The 16,872-nt window shown below is 42.2% G+C and overlaps 1 long non-coding RNA gene across 1 annotated transcript in view; it reads right to left on the bottom strand.

The window, feature by feature from the left end:
* The window catches only part of LOC129637486 (uncharacterized), a 55,022-nt gene that overhangs the window by 11,117 nt on the left and 27,033 nt on the right, over positions 1-16,872 (bottom strand). Inside the window, exon 3 of the long non-coding RNA XR_008707494.1 lies at positions 10,547-10,999. This is a non-coding gene — a long non-coding RNA (uncharacterized LOC129637486). The remainder of the gene's footprint in view (positions 1-10,546; positions 11,000-16,872) is intronic.

Below are 16,872 nucleotides of genomic sequence, written 5' to 3'. Positions count from 1 at the left end.
TGGATATGACAGTTGGACCATAAAGAAAGCTGAGCACCAAAGAATCGATGTTTTCAACTGTGGTGCTGGAGAAGACTTTTGAGAGTTCCTCAGGCTGCCAGGAGATCAAACTGGACAATCCTAAAGGAAATCAACCCTGAATATTCATTGGACGGACTGGTGCTGAAGCTGAAGTTCCAATACTATGGCCAGCTGATGCGAAGAGCCCATTTATTAGAAAAGACCCTCATGCTGGGAAAGATTGAGGGCAGAAGGAGAAGGGGGTGACAGAGGATGAGATGGTTGGATAGCATAACCGACTCAATGGATATGAGTTTAAGCAAGCTCCAGGAGACAGTGATGGACAGGGAAGCCTGGCATGCTGCAGTCCATGGGGTCACAAAGAATTGGACATGACTTAGCGACTGAACAACAACAACAAAGGTCTGTAAAAGCGGACAGAGCCAGTTTAGTGCAAGAGCATAAAGCACATATGCCGACCAAAAAGTAGAGATGGAAATAAGAGACCTGAGAACAAGAAACTCCCTGGGTTCCCAATGGCTTGACAGATTCTGCTTCTGGCCTCGCCAGGTTCTAAGTGTTCTTATGTGAAAAATCCCAGCATTCCTTTTTTAACTGAAGCGAGTTGAAAGTGGGTTTCTGTCACTCATCACCAAAAGCAGCAAAAGCTAAGTATTCTGACACAGTTACTCCTAGCTCCTGGGAAAACCTCGCTCATTGGTCCAGCAGCCACAAGTCAGGCATCACCTGTATCCTATGCTATTGTTGTTGTTGTTGCTCAGTCATGTCCAACTCTTGGTGACCCCATGAACAGCAGCACACCAGGCTTCTCTGTCCTCCACTATCTCCTGGAGTTGGCTCAAACTCATGTCCATTGAGTTGGTGATGCCATCCAACCATCTCATCCTCTGTCATTAGGCAAGAACAAAACAGAGGTGTGTCCTGGAGCTGGACGAGTGCCTGGATCCTAGTCTCAGGTCTACCTCAATCCAGCCATGTGACCTGGAGCACACTGTACACCTCACTGTGCCTTTGCTTTCTCTTCTACAGTATCCCAAGTCCACCTCTTTCCATTTGCAAGGTGCTGAGTGGGTCCTCAGTAGATACTGATCTTCTTCCATTAAAGTGACAGTTTCTTCCACTTAGGAAATGTGGGGGTTTAGCTCCTCTATTGATCTGATTTTTTTCTTTGAGACTTTGAACTCTTAAAATAAAGATCTTAAAAAATACCCAGAGTATTTCATGCTAATTCAGGGTCCATTTCAAAAGATGGAGCCAGGCTGCCTGGCAGCATGGATCTACTGGTTGTCTTGCTGCAAGACAGAAACGAACCAAATAACATGAAGGGACATGATCAGGGAGTTGAGGATCTTTATAAGCTTTATCACATTTAATCCTTACAAACAATCATATTCCTAATATACAGATAGGGAAAATGAGTCCAGAGTATCTTAGTAACTTTCCCAGGTGTCACAGGGGACAACTGGGAGGGCCAGAACTATACTCAGGTCTGAGTGATCTTAACCACTGCTCTCAATTTTCCCACTGCCTGCAGTTTGATATACAACCCACCCTTGACCTTTGTAGAAATTCTGCTGTCCAGACCTTGTTTTTGTGGTTTTGATATGACTCATTGATCTTCCAGAAAGCAAGAAATGGGGAAATGGGCCACTTTCCCTCATCCAGATATGAAATCCTTCCTGACTGTGACTGCTATCTCCATCCCTTCACCTCTCCATTATCAGTCTCCTCCTCTGGAAACATAAGTTTTAAAATAACATCAACATTGGCAAAGTGTTCTGAGAATGACACAAATAAACCATGGGAAGCACTTCAGGAAATGTCTAGCAAATAGTGAACACTTGAAAAATGTTGGTTATTAAACATAGCATCTGCTTACCTGCCTTCCCCTGGCATAAGTGGCATCCTTCACTTTTAATCAGATTTACACCTTTATTCAGCAAGGAGATCAAACCAGTCAATCCTAAAGGAAATCAATCCTGAATACTCATTGGAAGGATTGATACTAAGGTTGAAGCTCCAAGACTTTGGCCACCTGATGCAACAGATGACTCACTGGAAAAGACCCTGATTCTGGGAAAGATTGAAGGCAGGAGGAGAAGAGGGTGACAGAGGTTGAGATGGTTGGATGGCATCACCGATTCAATAGACATGAACTTGGGCAAACTCCAGGAGATGGTGAGAGACAGGGAGGCCTGGTGTGCTGCAGTCCATGGGGTCGCAAAGTCGGATGACTTGGTGACTGAACAACAACAACACCTTTATTCATTTATTCCTTTGATCCACAAACAAGTATTAGTGACCATGCTATGAGAGCACAGACATGGATCTAAATCGACATTTGGAGTTAGGGAAGTGAAGAAATAGGGAGGGGTGTTCAGAGAAAGAATAATGTAGATTAAGGCTAGGATGCAGGAGGAGATATGACACGTTCTAGGAAACAAGTAGCTCATTTTAAGACATAAAGTTAGAGCATATCATTCTTACGATCAGAAGGATTGATAGTTTTCCATATCACTCACAGTTGTGATATAAGCTGAAGTCATCACAAGGAATGGTCTACAAGACCTCTGATGATATGCCTCTGCCCACTTCTCTCTGCCCTGCTCTCCTCCAACCCACCAGCCTTCTCACAGATCCTTGAAATCACCCCCAGGGCCCTTGCACTTACAGCTCCTCCTCCAGATATCTGCGTGTCTCGCTATCTCAGCTCCTTCAAGTCTTCATTCAACTATCACCTGAGATATATCAGTGAGATATTCCCTGAACACCTCCCACCCTCTCCTCTCACCCACTACTCCTTTCTTGCTTTAAGTCTCTCCACTGAACTTATTGCCTTCAGATAGGTTTCATCTGTCTACCCAACTAGAATGAAGCTCTGAGGTTTTGTTTCTGTTCACTGTTACATTCTCAGCACAAAGAAAGGACTGTTCCTACGCCTGATAAAGGTTAACTGAATGAATGAATGTGGTCAGTCACAAAATGGCTAAAACAAAAGAGAAGTTGTCAAGAGCCAGATCACAGGGAGGCCTGTGACAAAGAGACAGAATCTAAGCTTAAATCCTGTGAGGAACCATGAGGGGTGACGGCAGGGTGTGGTGTGATCAGAGTCACACTGTAAACAATCCCTTAGACTAGGGTGTGGAGAATAGGACAGGTAGCGAGACCATTTCAGAGACTGAAGCTGTGATCTCCATGAGAAGTCAAGGCGGCCTTAATGGAGGCTGTGAGCACAAGGATGGGGGAGAAGGAGCCAAGTGACAGGCATCTAAAGGGAGAATCTGTGGGGCATGGTGACTGGCTGACAATGGCAAATACCTAAGGGGGGCAGGCAGCATCTTAAATGACTCCTTTGGTTTCTTTTAGAGAATATGAGTGGCAATTTGAAGAAGGAGTGAGTTTGATTTTGCATATATTGCATTTTATGTGCCAATGAAGATGCCCATAACTAGTCACAGAGATTTGATGTTCAGTGAAGATCTGAGTTAGACCAAGGAATCTCATTGCATAAACGGTAGTTGCAGGGGTTCCAACTGAAATCATAGGTCCTGGAATTGTAATAGAAGCCTTATGGTGGCACCCTACAGTGTGGGGGGTGAGAGATGGTAAGAAGTATCAATAAAAACTGATAGAAATCCAGTGGGAAACAGATTTTACTCTCTCTCCAGGTAGAACTTGGAATGCGTTATTCCAATATAATCCCCTATGGTAACTGACCCTGCATAATAATTAGGTACAGTGCTATTGGTCATCTACATTGTGGGTGAATTTGGTCTTGTGTGCTAGCGTAGGAAACTAACCACCTGCTGCATAATACTGTTTCCCTGATAAAATGTATAGCCCATTCACAAGCTGAGCACTGCTGATACTACAAGATGAGAAATCCTCATAGCAGCCCACATTTTTCAGAATTCCAGCTGTACGTTGTGAATTCTTCCACCTAAAGGACAACTGTTTCATAAAATGTGAGTAAAGTATGTTTCTAATTCCCAAATGGGTTGCTGATGCTGAGGAATGTAGATCATCTACATAGTATCACAGCTGAAGCTCTGAGATGGGAGGGATCCTTGAGCAGTAGAGCACAGAGGAAATAGAGGTGAGCTCCTAAGGCATGATAACTGAACTCTGGGAACACAAATATCTGAGAGTACATTATAAAACTTGGTAAATGTGTTACACACAGAGTCTGTGGAATTCATAGTGCAGGATCTGGATAAAACAACTGGCTATAAATAGTTGGGATCTTTACTTACTTCCACAGCCCACACCAGATCTTGGTTTCTAATGGTGGTGGTTTAATCACTAAGTCATGTCCAACTCTCTGCAACCCCATGGACTGTAGCGCACCAGGCTCCTCTGTCCATGGGATTTCCCAGGCAAGATTACTGGAGTGGGTTGCCATTTCCTTCTCCAGGGAATCTTCCCAACCCAGGGATTGAACCCAAGTCTCCCACATTGCGGGTGGATTCTTTACAGACTGGAGCCACCAGGAAAGCCTGGTGGGATCTTTGGGTTGCCACTAAAAAAAAACTCAAACTGACTTAAGAAAAAGGAGAGAGAAAGAAAGGAAAGGAAAAGAAAAGAAAGGATGGAAGAAGTTAGGAAGGAAAAAGAGGAAATGCTATTGGCTCACTTATCTGTAAAGTCCAGGGAAAACTTCTACAGCTTCAGGCATTACTGGATGCTGAATGATGGTTTCCGGTCAGTTTAGCTTTCTACCACCTCTTGACTGATTTCTTGTGTGTTGGCTGCTTGCCAAGCAAGCTGACCCTTCACAGAAGCAAGATGCCTGCCATTCGTTTCAGGTTTATGTTTTATTTTCCCAACACATTCACAGAAAGAGGATGCCTCTTTTCCAATCACTCTAACAAACAGAGTGAACACAAGTGATTGGACGAGCTTGGGTCCCATGCCATCCCTAAAGTGACACTAATACACAGAGGGAATAGAAACCATATCAGCCACACCTGAGTTACATGCAACCTACAATGCAGTCAGACCTGAAGTAGGAGAAATAAGTGATTCCCCAAGGAAATTATGGATTCTATTACCAGAAGGAGGATTAGATGCTGGGCAGCAAGAATACCAGATGTCTCAGGGGAACCAGGCTGGAGAAAAAACTTCCTTAGGGGCTTCTCTTCCCAGAAGGCCTCTTTAAGGGCTGATTCAAAGGTGTTAGTGATCTCAAGGAGTCAAAAAAAATAAATAAAAAATTTCACATTAAGTGTAGAGAGAATGGGTTTGACTGAGGACATATCTCCCACCTATGAATGGGAGAATGCCTATCTCCAACCTTTCTGTTTCACCCACCTTCTGCTACAAGACCCAACAAGTTGACTTTAGTACCCAGCCTTCCCCCGTATTCAGTGTCACGTTGATCTCTGCTGTTATTTGGCAGAATGATTAAGAAGGAGAAAATAAGAAATTAAGTTCAGCAATTCTTGAGATTGGCGTTGAGTATGGAAACAAAAGTTACTTCTGAAACTTGTGGGTGTGCTTTCTTTTAATTTGGCTGCACTGGATCTTAGCCTTAGCACATGGGATCTTTAATTGTGGCATGCAGGATCTTTTAGTTGCAGCATGTGGGATTCAGTTCCCAAGCCAGGGATCAAACCCAGGTCCCTGCATTGGGAGCCAGAGTCTTAGCCACTGGATCATCAGGGAAGTCCCTACAGGTGTACTTCCGTGTAGAGTCTACCCCTACTTCCCCTCACTCTAGAAATTCATACTGTATGTGGCTCACCCTCAGGTCATACTTCTTTAAAAAGAGAAATTGTTATTCTACATGCAGGGAGATTGAATGATAGGGCCTGCCACATCCTCTATTTTCTGTGACAGGGAAAGGGGGATGGGTTGGAGCAAAGAAGGGCTGGGGTGGACTCAGCTCAGGCACCAGCCAAGGGACCGGTGTCAGTAGTTGGTTTAGTAAAGCAGGCTGTACAGGTCACAGGATGGGTCTAAGATGAGAAAAGTAAAGTCCTAAGTAGTGACAGGGATACCAAGAGAAGGCAAATAAGGAGTCTAAGGACACTGCATGAAGCAACACAGGCTCCAGAGTCCACTCCAGTTGCTCTAACAGAAGTGCTGCAGCCAGGTGGGAGAGTGTGAGAGTCGGTCCCTAGAGGTGATTCAAGCTCAAAGACAACAGGAATTAACAAGGAGAGAACGCATAATGAAAGCCGAGTAGGTACATACTAATGTACGTATGGACTCGTGTAGATAATACCTGGGACTCTGGAGTAGGGCCAAAGTCATGATGCTTGGACATTCCTCCATAAATCTAAAAATGTAGCCCTTTAAATTCAACCTCTGATATCAACCAATAATATGTTCAAAAACCTTCCTAAGTCCTACTCTACCAGAGCCAACTTTATAGCCTGATGTTAAAATAGTGTTTTCCCATGAATTCTTTATTAAACTTGTTTCTTGACTTATGATCTGTCAACAAAGGGGTTGTTGTCTCCTAAAATATGGATCCAGCTTTTTTAAGGCCCACACCTTGGCTGGGCACTCCTTTAAGAAAGCTTCCTCTTTTGATGGCTATTTTTCTGCCGAAACAGATCATTAATTCTTTCAGTCTGTGTTCTTGTCATGCCTGAAGCATTTATGCCTTACTTAAGCCTTTCATTATAATCAGCTGCCCTTACTTTGCTATTCCCTGCAAGGGCTTTGCCTCAATCACATAAGCATTAGAACAACTGCCCTTTTAGCTATGGATCAAGTTTTCTTTGGGGTGCCCTATGTAAATGAGAACACTTCAAAATGCTAATTTATAATAAGTCAAAAGTTGACTGACAGAGTAATAATACTACTGCTATGAGTGGACTGTTGAGAGGCTAAAAGAATGGATCAAGAAAGAACACAGCTGGGAAGAAGAGATGAACTGATCAAAAGCAAGGACAGAAAAGGAAGAAAGAGAAACACAGGCAGTGGTTGCCATCAGAGGTGTGGGGATGCTATTAGGCTGGAACTGGCAGGGGAAAAGACAAATTTCTTTGTTACTGTCATGACAGCTGTGTAACAGAAAACAATATAAGATTTGGAAGTCTCCAGGAAAAACAAATGAATTTGATAGAGTAACTGATAGGATAAAGCACTTTTAAAAACTATGTATATGAGAAAGGCAAGTATTACAAATAAAAAGGACAAAAGAAGGATAATGGGAAATTTTTCAAGATAAGAAATATAATCACTGTATACCTTTTGACTCTTTATAACAATAATAGATATTGTTCACCAGTATTCCTACGATTAGTTTACCCTTGAACAACACAGTTTGAACTGCATAGTTCCATTTATACACCAATTTTTTTCAGTAAATATATACTACAGTACTACATGACCCATGGTTGGTTGAACCCATGGATGTAGAACCATGGATACACATGGCCAAACCTAAAGTGATACATGGATTCTTGATTGTGTGGTGTCAGCATCGCTAATCCCCATTTGGCTCAAGGTTCAATTATATAAATAGTGACATCACTATAGTAGTAGGATGGGAGATAGGGAGTATAAGTGAGCTAAATCCTCAACTATTACTTCAGGATGTACATAAATAATACCTGAAGTTGATACATCAAGAAATAGGTAAAGGAACTTATCATTTGGGAAACAGCTTGAAGAGTTCAAAACAGTTCTCTGCCTTCAGAGAACAGGAAATGAGGGTGGAACAGAGATTGTTGCTTCTCATCACAGTTCTTGTGTTATCTAACTATTTTTAGTTAGCACCAGACTTAGTGTCAGGAAAAGTTTTACCAAGGACCTGCCCTGTGCTAAGTATTGTTGTTATTTAATCAGTAAGTTGTGACCGACTCTTGTGACTCCATGGGCTGTAGCCCGCCAGGCTCATCTGTCCCCGGGATTCTCCATGCAAGAATACTGGAGTGAGTTGCCATTTCGTCCTCCAGGGCATCTTCCCGACCCAGGGATCAAACCCATGCCTCTTGCATCTCCTGCATTGGAGGGCAGATTCTTTGCCACTGAGCCAAACGACAAACACTTCTCTGGCTTACTGCCAGATACTAAGCACTTTACATTTATCAACTCCTTCAATCTCTGAAACAACTTGATGAAGTGGTTAATCTTATTTTTCCCATTTAACAGAAAAGGAAATTGAGGCACAGAGGATGAAAACCTTGCCTGAGGTCACAGTTGAGAGTGGTTGCGCTAGCATCTGAGCCCAGGTAACCCAGCTCATAGCCTCTGCACTTTGCCTGCTCCCTAACAAAACCAAGGCATGGATATTATTATCTCAACTTTGGAGACAAGGAAACACGGGGACATAAAAAGTCATTTTCTAAAATCACATAGATAGTGGATAGGATCTGTATGACTATGGGTTTGATTAACTTTAACACTCACGCTCTGTCTCTCCATGGCATCATGCAACTTTGTGTTTAAAAAGGTTAGACAGTTGTGAACAAGGCAAGAACATCCATTTCTGTCACTGCTATGTAATATAGTGCTGGAAGTTCTAGCCAGTGCAGTAAGGTAAGAGAAGAAAAAAGGTGAGGAGAGAGAAGAGAAGAGAAAAGAAAAAAGCATACTGATGAAAAGAAAGAGAAAAGGAAGAAATAAAGTGGTCCATATTTACAGAGGACATGATATGCTACACAGAAAATTCCAAGTAATCTACAAAATACAACTAGAATAAATGAGTTCAGCAAGGTGACGGGATATAAGATAAATATTCAAAAATCAGTTCTATTTCTACACATTAATAATAACATATAAAAGCCAAAATTAAAAATACAATACCATTTATAATCATTCCCTTCTGCCCAGGTGACACTTGATGTGCTGAGACATGAAGAGTAAGGAGTCTATAGAGACTAAAGCAGGAATGATCAAAGTAAAAGAAGTAACACAGGCTCTGATGTGATGGAATGAGTCTGAAAGTGTTCCAAGAACTAGAAAAAAGTCCAGTACAGCTGGAGTAAAATGAGTAAGATGGAAGAATGGACTGAAGGGAGTTTGGAGAGAGAAGCAGGAGCCGTGGAACCTTGAAAAGGCATACTGAGGCATCTTCTCCTTGGGAAATGATTGAGGGGAAATGAAACAATTTGATTTCACTTCAGATTGAACGATCACTCTGGACACTGCAGAGACAGCTTTGGAGAGGAGCAAGAATGAAGACAAGAAAAATGGGTGAAGATCACTGAAGCAAATAATCCAGGAAAGAGATAATGGTGCTGATTCTAGCTAAGATAGTGGCAGGAAAACAGGGGATTAAGAATGAATTTTGGAGGTAGAGTCAGCAGTACCTGTTGATGGACTGAAAAAAAAAAAAAAAGAGGACAAGGAAAAGGGAGGGGATCAAAGACAACTCCCAGGTCTTTGGCTTCAGCAACTGGAGAAACAATTACGCTATTTGCTAAGATGATGAAAAACATGGGAGAAATAAGTAAGCAGAGGAATGGAGCTGAGAAATCAAGTTTTCAGTGCAGGACATAATAAGGCTGAAATTCCTAAGGGACAATCAAGTGAACATGCCAAGTAGACTCTCCAGATCCAAAAGAGAGCTGAGATACAGACTGAAAGGGGACAACTTCAGCATATAGATGGGTGGTTCTTGATTCTGGCTGCTCAATACATTACCTAAAGGGCTTTTCAAATGTGCTACTGCCCAGACGCTACCACCATATCAACTAAATCAGAAGCTCTGGAGGTAGAAACCAGGCATCAGACCTTCTGAGGAACACTTAGATTTAGAGATTAGAGGAAGGAGAGGGACCAGCAAAAGAAGATTGAGAAGTGGCCAGTGATATAGGAAGATGCCCAGGAGCTATGGCTCATGGAAGCTGAGTGGGGTATATTTCAAAAAGGAGATAAAACATTGCTACACCGGATGTTATAATTCAATGAGCAACACACGCAAAGCACTTTGTAAATTTTTAATTGATAAACACTGGGCTTCCCAGGTGGCGCTAGTGGTAAACAACCTGCCTGCCAATGCAGGAGACAAAAGTGATGTGGATTTGATCCCTGGATTGGGAAGATCCCCTGGAGGATAGCATGATAACCCACTCCAGTATTCTTGCCTGGAGAATCCTATGGAGAGAGGAGCCTGGTGTCCATAGGGTAGGGTTGCAAAGAGTCAGACACAACTAAAGCGACTTGGCACAGCACAAACAAACACTAGGTGAGATAGTAGCATCATCTAAGGAGAAAAATTACTCTCCTCCTGGTACAATAGTCCTACCTGGGCCACGGGCCCAACAAACCTGAACCTTAGATAAATGCTGGCAAGGGAGGTCTACCCCTGGCACTTCTTACACTTATAAGAAATAATAAAAAATATTATGGCTATGAGGATTAAACAAATTTATACCCATTCTCCTTAGCTCAATGCTTAGCATTTCATCATCAGAGTAATAATAGTTATCATTATTATTTACTCTAACAATACTAAATTATTTCTAATAATAATAAGCATTGATTTCATTACATAGTATTATTATTAATGCAAACATAGTGCTTTCTATTTGCTAGGCAAAGTTCTAAATGCTTTACATATACTTACTCTGTTAGTATTCCAAAAGGTTAGCTATTGATTTGTTGCTGTTGTTAACTCCAAATGACTTGTTAATTCCAAGTGATTTGGTTTCCCGAGTGGGCACTAGGGGCTTCAGCATCCCAGAACCATTGTTCTGATGTGCAGGTCAATAATGGCCTCATGAGGCTTCTCTGGATGTGGCAGAGAAGATGGGATCTGTCCTGAGGGAAGTCTATGGGCCTCCAGCACCATGAGTCAATTCCTAGGACCACCTGAAGGACAGCAGGGCTGTCCTATAGGAGAGCTGTGTTCCACAGTGATGTCTGAATTCCTTCATGGAGGCTATGTCATAGGCAAGTTCACATCTGGGCATAGAGACAATTTCATCTGGGTTCTTCAACTCAACTACCGATCACTCGTACATATCAGGTACTTAAGCCTCACGTTGGCTTTGGAAAGTAGAGATGGTTATTCCCCATTCTACAAGAGAGGAGACAGAGGCTTAGGTTAAAAACTTTTGTGCAAATTCACACAACCAGTTAGGATCAGAGTCAGGACTCAAACTGAATACCCTAAATCCACATTCAGACCTTCTTGTCTACCATGCTAATCTTTTTTTTTTTTTTTTACCAAATTTTAAGGAGTAAGAGCTATGGCCAAACTAAAAGAAATCAATGACAAAGACCCCAGAAGAGATCACCTTCAATACACTAAGGAAAAAAAAATGGGCAAGGAATATGAACAGGTAATTTGCAGAAGAGAAACACAAATGCCAAAAAAAAGAGGTAAATAAAATATAAATTTTAAAAAATACATGTATATTATTTTACACTCATCAGATTCATTTTAAAATGTAAAAGTCAGAAAACAATAAGCACTAGAAAGGATAATGGGTACAACCCTTAGACATTGCTGTTGGAAGCTATAAATTGGGGCATAGAATCCAGAGAACAAAGCAAGGTATCTAGAAAACTTAAAAACTCATAACCCCATGATTCTACTTCTAGATATTGTTCATAGAGAAACTTCTCTCATTTGTATACAAGGAGACACGTATAAGGATATTTCCTACTGGTAGCATGGGAAAAAGTAACTATTTAAATATCTCTTTATCAGGGAATGAATAAATAAGATTGTGTATTCATTCCATAGAACACTGTCTAGAAGTTAAAGTGAATAAACTAGATCAATGCATATCATCATGAATGAATCTAAAATATACATACTTGACTGAAAATGGCAAACTGGCCGAATGATACATGAAGTACAATATCAATGAAAGAACTGATTTTTAGAAGCAGAGGTTCTAGGATTAGTGCAGAGTGAAGAGCGAATGTATTTGGAACCAGAGCAATCTTTGGTTAAAACTCTTCAACAAATCATTTCTGAAGTCTCCCCAGTTCTTTCTGATATCTTTACTTCTGTCTTCCTTTTTTCCCCTTCCAGTTTCTCTCTCTCTCCTAAAAACCCCTAATCTAATTTCCATGAATCAGTTTCAGAGAAACTGTAAATTCTCTGACATCAAAAGTAAAGCTTTGAATTTCTAAGTATTATCCCTGGGAAATGGGTCCATAGTTTCCATCAGATTATCTGAAAGGTCAGTGTCCCATTAAGATTAAAAATTCAGAGGAAAAAATTTTTTCAAAAAAACATGCAGTTCTGATACTGTTTCCTTTGTTTATCATGCCCTGGGAGTAACAGTTATTTCTCGTCAGAAGAAAAAAATAATAGAGAGAGAAAATGTAAAGTGATTTGTTCTACCCTGTTTCCACTAGCCCCTTGCCCTGGGAGAAAATGCCCTGCCTTTGGAAACATAAACGTCTCCATGCTCCCCAGGCCTCCCATCCATCATTACAGGCAGGCACGGGGCAGCAGCAGCCAGCCTCCTTCACTGCCACTCATGACCCTTTCCATCAGATGTCTAGCTCCCGCCAGTTTGTTGACAATTATGAAGATTTTTTCCCAACCCAGTCAAACAGCCTCTGCACCATCAGAGCTCTCCAGACCTGGGGAAACTATAAGAGACCAGGAAAGCATACCTTGCTTTGTAGAGGACGCCCCAGCAGAGGGCCCAGACCCAGGTCCAGACATAGCTACAGGGGCTCCCCAGGGCTCCTCTGTAACCTGGAGCTCTGGGCCCCACAGTTCTCTAAATTCATAGGCTGTCTGGAGAGACCAGTGGGATAAGGACATTTAATACATATACTTGGGGTGAGCTGAGGGTCAGCCAGGTGGCTCTGCTGAGCTTGGCTGGCTTGCTCACATGGATGTCAACTGGCTATCAGCTATCTGGATTAGCCTCTGCCAGGTGCCTGGGCTCTGCTTTGCTCTAAATGTCTCTCATTCCCTAGCACTCTAGCCAGGGCATGCTCTTACGGTAAATAGGAAAGTACAAGACAGCAAGCACTGAGCCTGCACTAAGCCTCTGCCTGCATCATATCCAATAATACCGGTCAAAGCAAGTCACAGGACCATGCCCAGAGTCGAGGACAGGGCTTGTTACCCTGCCCACAGTGAGCAGGCTCTGCAAGCCAGGGGTCAGGCTCTACCTTTTATCAGGGATGTCTTTTCAATTTTTTGAGCAAATAAGAGACTACTTTCCACCTATCTGATTAGTGAAGGAAAAAAAAAATTTTGTAACACTGTGTTCCAGGCACCATTTAAATGAGGATAGGGAGTGTTAAGAAGGGATGCAATGAGGCTTCCGTGGTGGCTGAATTGGTAAGTAGTCTGCCAATGCAGGAGATACAGGTTCAGTCCCTGATCTGGGAAGACCCCACATGCCACAGAGCAAGTAAGCCCATGTGCTACAACTATTGAGCCTGTGCTCTAGAGCCCAGAAGCCGAAAATACAGAGACCACAAGCTCCAGAATGAAGACTACATGCTCCTGAATGAAGACCACACACTTCTGAATGAAGACTACTGAAGCCTGAGTGCCCTCGAGCCTGTGTTTCCTAACAAAAGAAGCCCACATATTGCAACCAGAGAGTAGCCCCCACCCACCACAACTAGAGAAAAGCCTGCCCAGCCAGGAAGACCCAGCACAGCCAAAAATAAATAAATGAAATTATTTATAAAAAAGAAGAAGAAGAAGGGATGTGAAGAAGGTGAGCAAATAAGCCTCACTGAAATCTTGAGTACGAGTCATACTGGAAGAGGGAAGAGTAAAGCAAAGATGGGCTCCCAAGGGAGAGCTGGAGCCAGGGGAGAGTACAGGATTTGAAGGCAGAGAAATGAAAGGGAGACCAGGCTGTGTAGGGCCACTGTAAGGAGTTTCTTATAAACTCTTGCACCTTTCTAACCTTTTAAAACCAAATGTGTGTTCCTTTCAAACCCATAATTTTAAAGAAATACAGACAGCAAAAACAAATAACAATCCTGAGCTGCTCTCCAAGATTCCAGTATTAGTGGACTCTATGAGCATTTTCAGAGAAGGCAATGGCACCCCGCTCCAGTACTCTTGCCTGGAAAATCCCATGGACGGAGGAGCCTCGTGGGCCGCAGTCCATGGGGTCGCTAAGAGTTGGACACGACTGAGCAACTTCACTTTCACTTTTCACTTTCATGCATTGGAGAAGGAAATGGCAACCCACTCCAGTGTTCTTGCCTGGAGAATCCCAGGGACGGGGGAGCCTGGTGGGCTGCCGTCTATGGGGTCACACAGAGTCGGACACGACTGAAGCGACTTAGCAGCAGCAGCAGCAGCATGAGCATTTTATCCTAATTCCCGGCCACCACATCCTCGAGCTTCCTGGAGCCTGCAGAATATTATCATTGTTGAGCGCAGGCTGCCCTCTGCTGTTCACTTTTGGATGCGCACCTATGAGTATCCCCTGAAGCAGCAAAGTCATTGTCCCAAGAGAAGGCAGATAAACCGTTGTCAGAATGCCTCGTCTTCCTTGCCAGCAAGTTTGATATCTCAGGAAGCCCTTGAAGGACAGAATACAAGAACAGGTCTCCCAAAGCTTTGCACACTCATTTTCCATCATATATTACACTTTTGAAAGGACTCAATTACTTGTCAACTTGCTCATTTGGTCCTCCACAAACCCATGCAGGGCAAAGCAGTGGGGCCTTGGTAGCCCATTTTGCAGGTGAGAGGACTGAGGTTTCAAGAGACTGTAAAACTGGCACTCAGTCCCATTAGCCCGTGCATAGTAAACCGGGTGAGAGTCACGACCCTCCAAGCCCACTCCAGCACAGCTGAAGGGCAGCAAAGGGGAGATGATTTGTTCACAGTCTAAATACGAAACAGAAAATAAAAATCTTTTTTTCAGGATAAAAAGCTGTGACTTGTCATCATACCAACCAAGCCTCCTTCTCATGGTCTCTTCCTACCTTGATCCGAGTCCCATCACTGGCCCACAGTGATTCTCTGGTTTCTGATATGAAGATTTTGCAGCTTTTGGCAGAAGGATGGAGAGGCGGGAGAAGGCCGTGACCCTATGCTGTGGCCCATGTCACTCTGTACCTCTTGAGGAGCATTTTCTAACTTTAATCTGTGTTTCATTCCAGAGCATCTCCTACTTCTCTATCTTCCCCACCCAGGAAGTAGCAAAAGCTTCTAAGACCCATGCCCTCAGGGTAGAGTTACAGAGATACAAAGAGAAAGAAAAGCATGGGTGCTCACCTTTTTAGTTTTAAAAATACGCTTTTGAAACTCACAGCAGAGAAAATCATTTGAGAGAAAGGGTTTCTGTTTCTCCAAACCCTAGGCTTGGGGTGTCAGTTATGAAGATCCTGAAGAACCCAAGCATCAGACTTAGGTCACAGACCATAAAATTAAAGGGTGAGAGGTTATGTTTTCCTGCCCTGGAAAAAGAGGACAATTCTCAGGAACAGTGAGGGAAAGAAGGTAGTTGAAGCCTGACAATCTGGAAACTTTATCCAAAGAGAAACAAGCTAGGAGACACTTCGCAGAAGGGTTTTTTTGGAAGTTGTGTGCTGCGTGGAGTGTCATGTAAAACTCTCCATCGCTTCCCGACAAAATCTTCAGTAGGATCTGCACTGCCTACTAATGCTTAGGGAAGTGTGACTTACTTTTCAGGGGATGTGAAAAAAAAACAAGTGCTGCGTTACCTGTACCTTAAGGTGCAAACTGAAGTGACACATAAGCAGAAGCCAATATACCAACTGCTGTAACATCCTTGGCCTTGGGAAGCTCAAACCTGAGAGAATGAAATCTCCTTATCAAAGCCATCATTAAAACATAATTTGAAAAACATGTTAAAGGCTATTCTAGAAATACAAAATATTGTATGTACATATTGGAGACAGTAACTAGCTCTACCTGGGAAACCGAAGAATATTTCACATTTCAAGGTGAAATGATAGCTTGACAGATGGAGAAGTAAAGAGAAAATCGTTTTGTTAGAACTAACAGAACAGTCTCAAAATGGTCACGTTTCTCTTGACTGGGTAACAAAGTAAACGAGAGCAGAATCCTAGGAAAACTGATTGGATTAAATAAATGAATAGGCAATGAGTTAGAGTGCTAAAAAATAAAATACAGATGATAAAAGAAAGCATGAACTACACTGTAATTGTGAGATTTGATTTAAAGAAGAAAGTATTAAACTAAGCAAAGAGGTTTATGTTAATGATGACAAAAGTACAACCCACATGAAGATCTAACCATCATAAATGTTTATACGCCAAATAGCATGTCTTCAGAGTGCTTACAGCAAAAACAGCAGAAACTAAAAGACTTAGACAAAAACACAGTGTAAATGTTCATTCAGTTCTCTCAGCCCGTGACAGATCAAGTAGATAAGACATTCATAAGGATACAGAGCTTACAAACAATATAGCTGATGAAGTTGAGCTTACAAATACAGGCATCAACATGAATATGATATTCAGCCAAAAACTACTTGCTGAACATCTACTACGTGCTTAGCACTACTCTAGGTGTTGAAGGTACAGAAGTGAATAAAACAGAAATAAATTCCCATGCTTGGGGACTTACATCATAGTGCAGAAAGAAAGACATGTGATCATTGGGCTAAGGTGATGGCAGACAGGTTTTTCTACCATAAAGTTAATATTTTTCCTTTTGTAAACAATACATTTCCTTTTGGGAGATACTCCAAGATGATATAACTAGCCTGTTTCTCATCATGCATGTATTTACCAGTTTTAACATTCATTAATGACTCTTACCTAAAAAAAATTATTGCTCTGGTTATTGCTGAATGGTGATCTTCTAGTTCCCTCATGGCTTCTATTAATAGATTTACTAGTTGGAATTCTACTGTAAGCAAAATGTTTCCCTCCTCACCATTTATTTATTCATATAGTAACATCTATATGGACTCATGGATTCTTATTTTACTCATCATCCAGGACTAT

This window comes from Bubalus kerabau, chromosome 23, assembly GCF_029407905.1.
Source record: "Bubalus kerabau isolate K-KA32 ecotype Philippines breed swamp buffalo chromosome 23, PCC_UOA_SB_1v2, whole genome shotgun sequence".
Lineage (NCBI taxonomy): Eukaryota > Metazoa > Chordata > Mammalia > Artiodactyla > Bovidae > Bubalus > Bubalus kerabau.
This window is presented reverse-complemented; position numbering and strand designations above follow the sequence as displayed.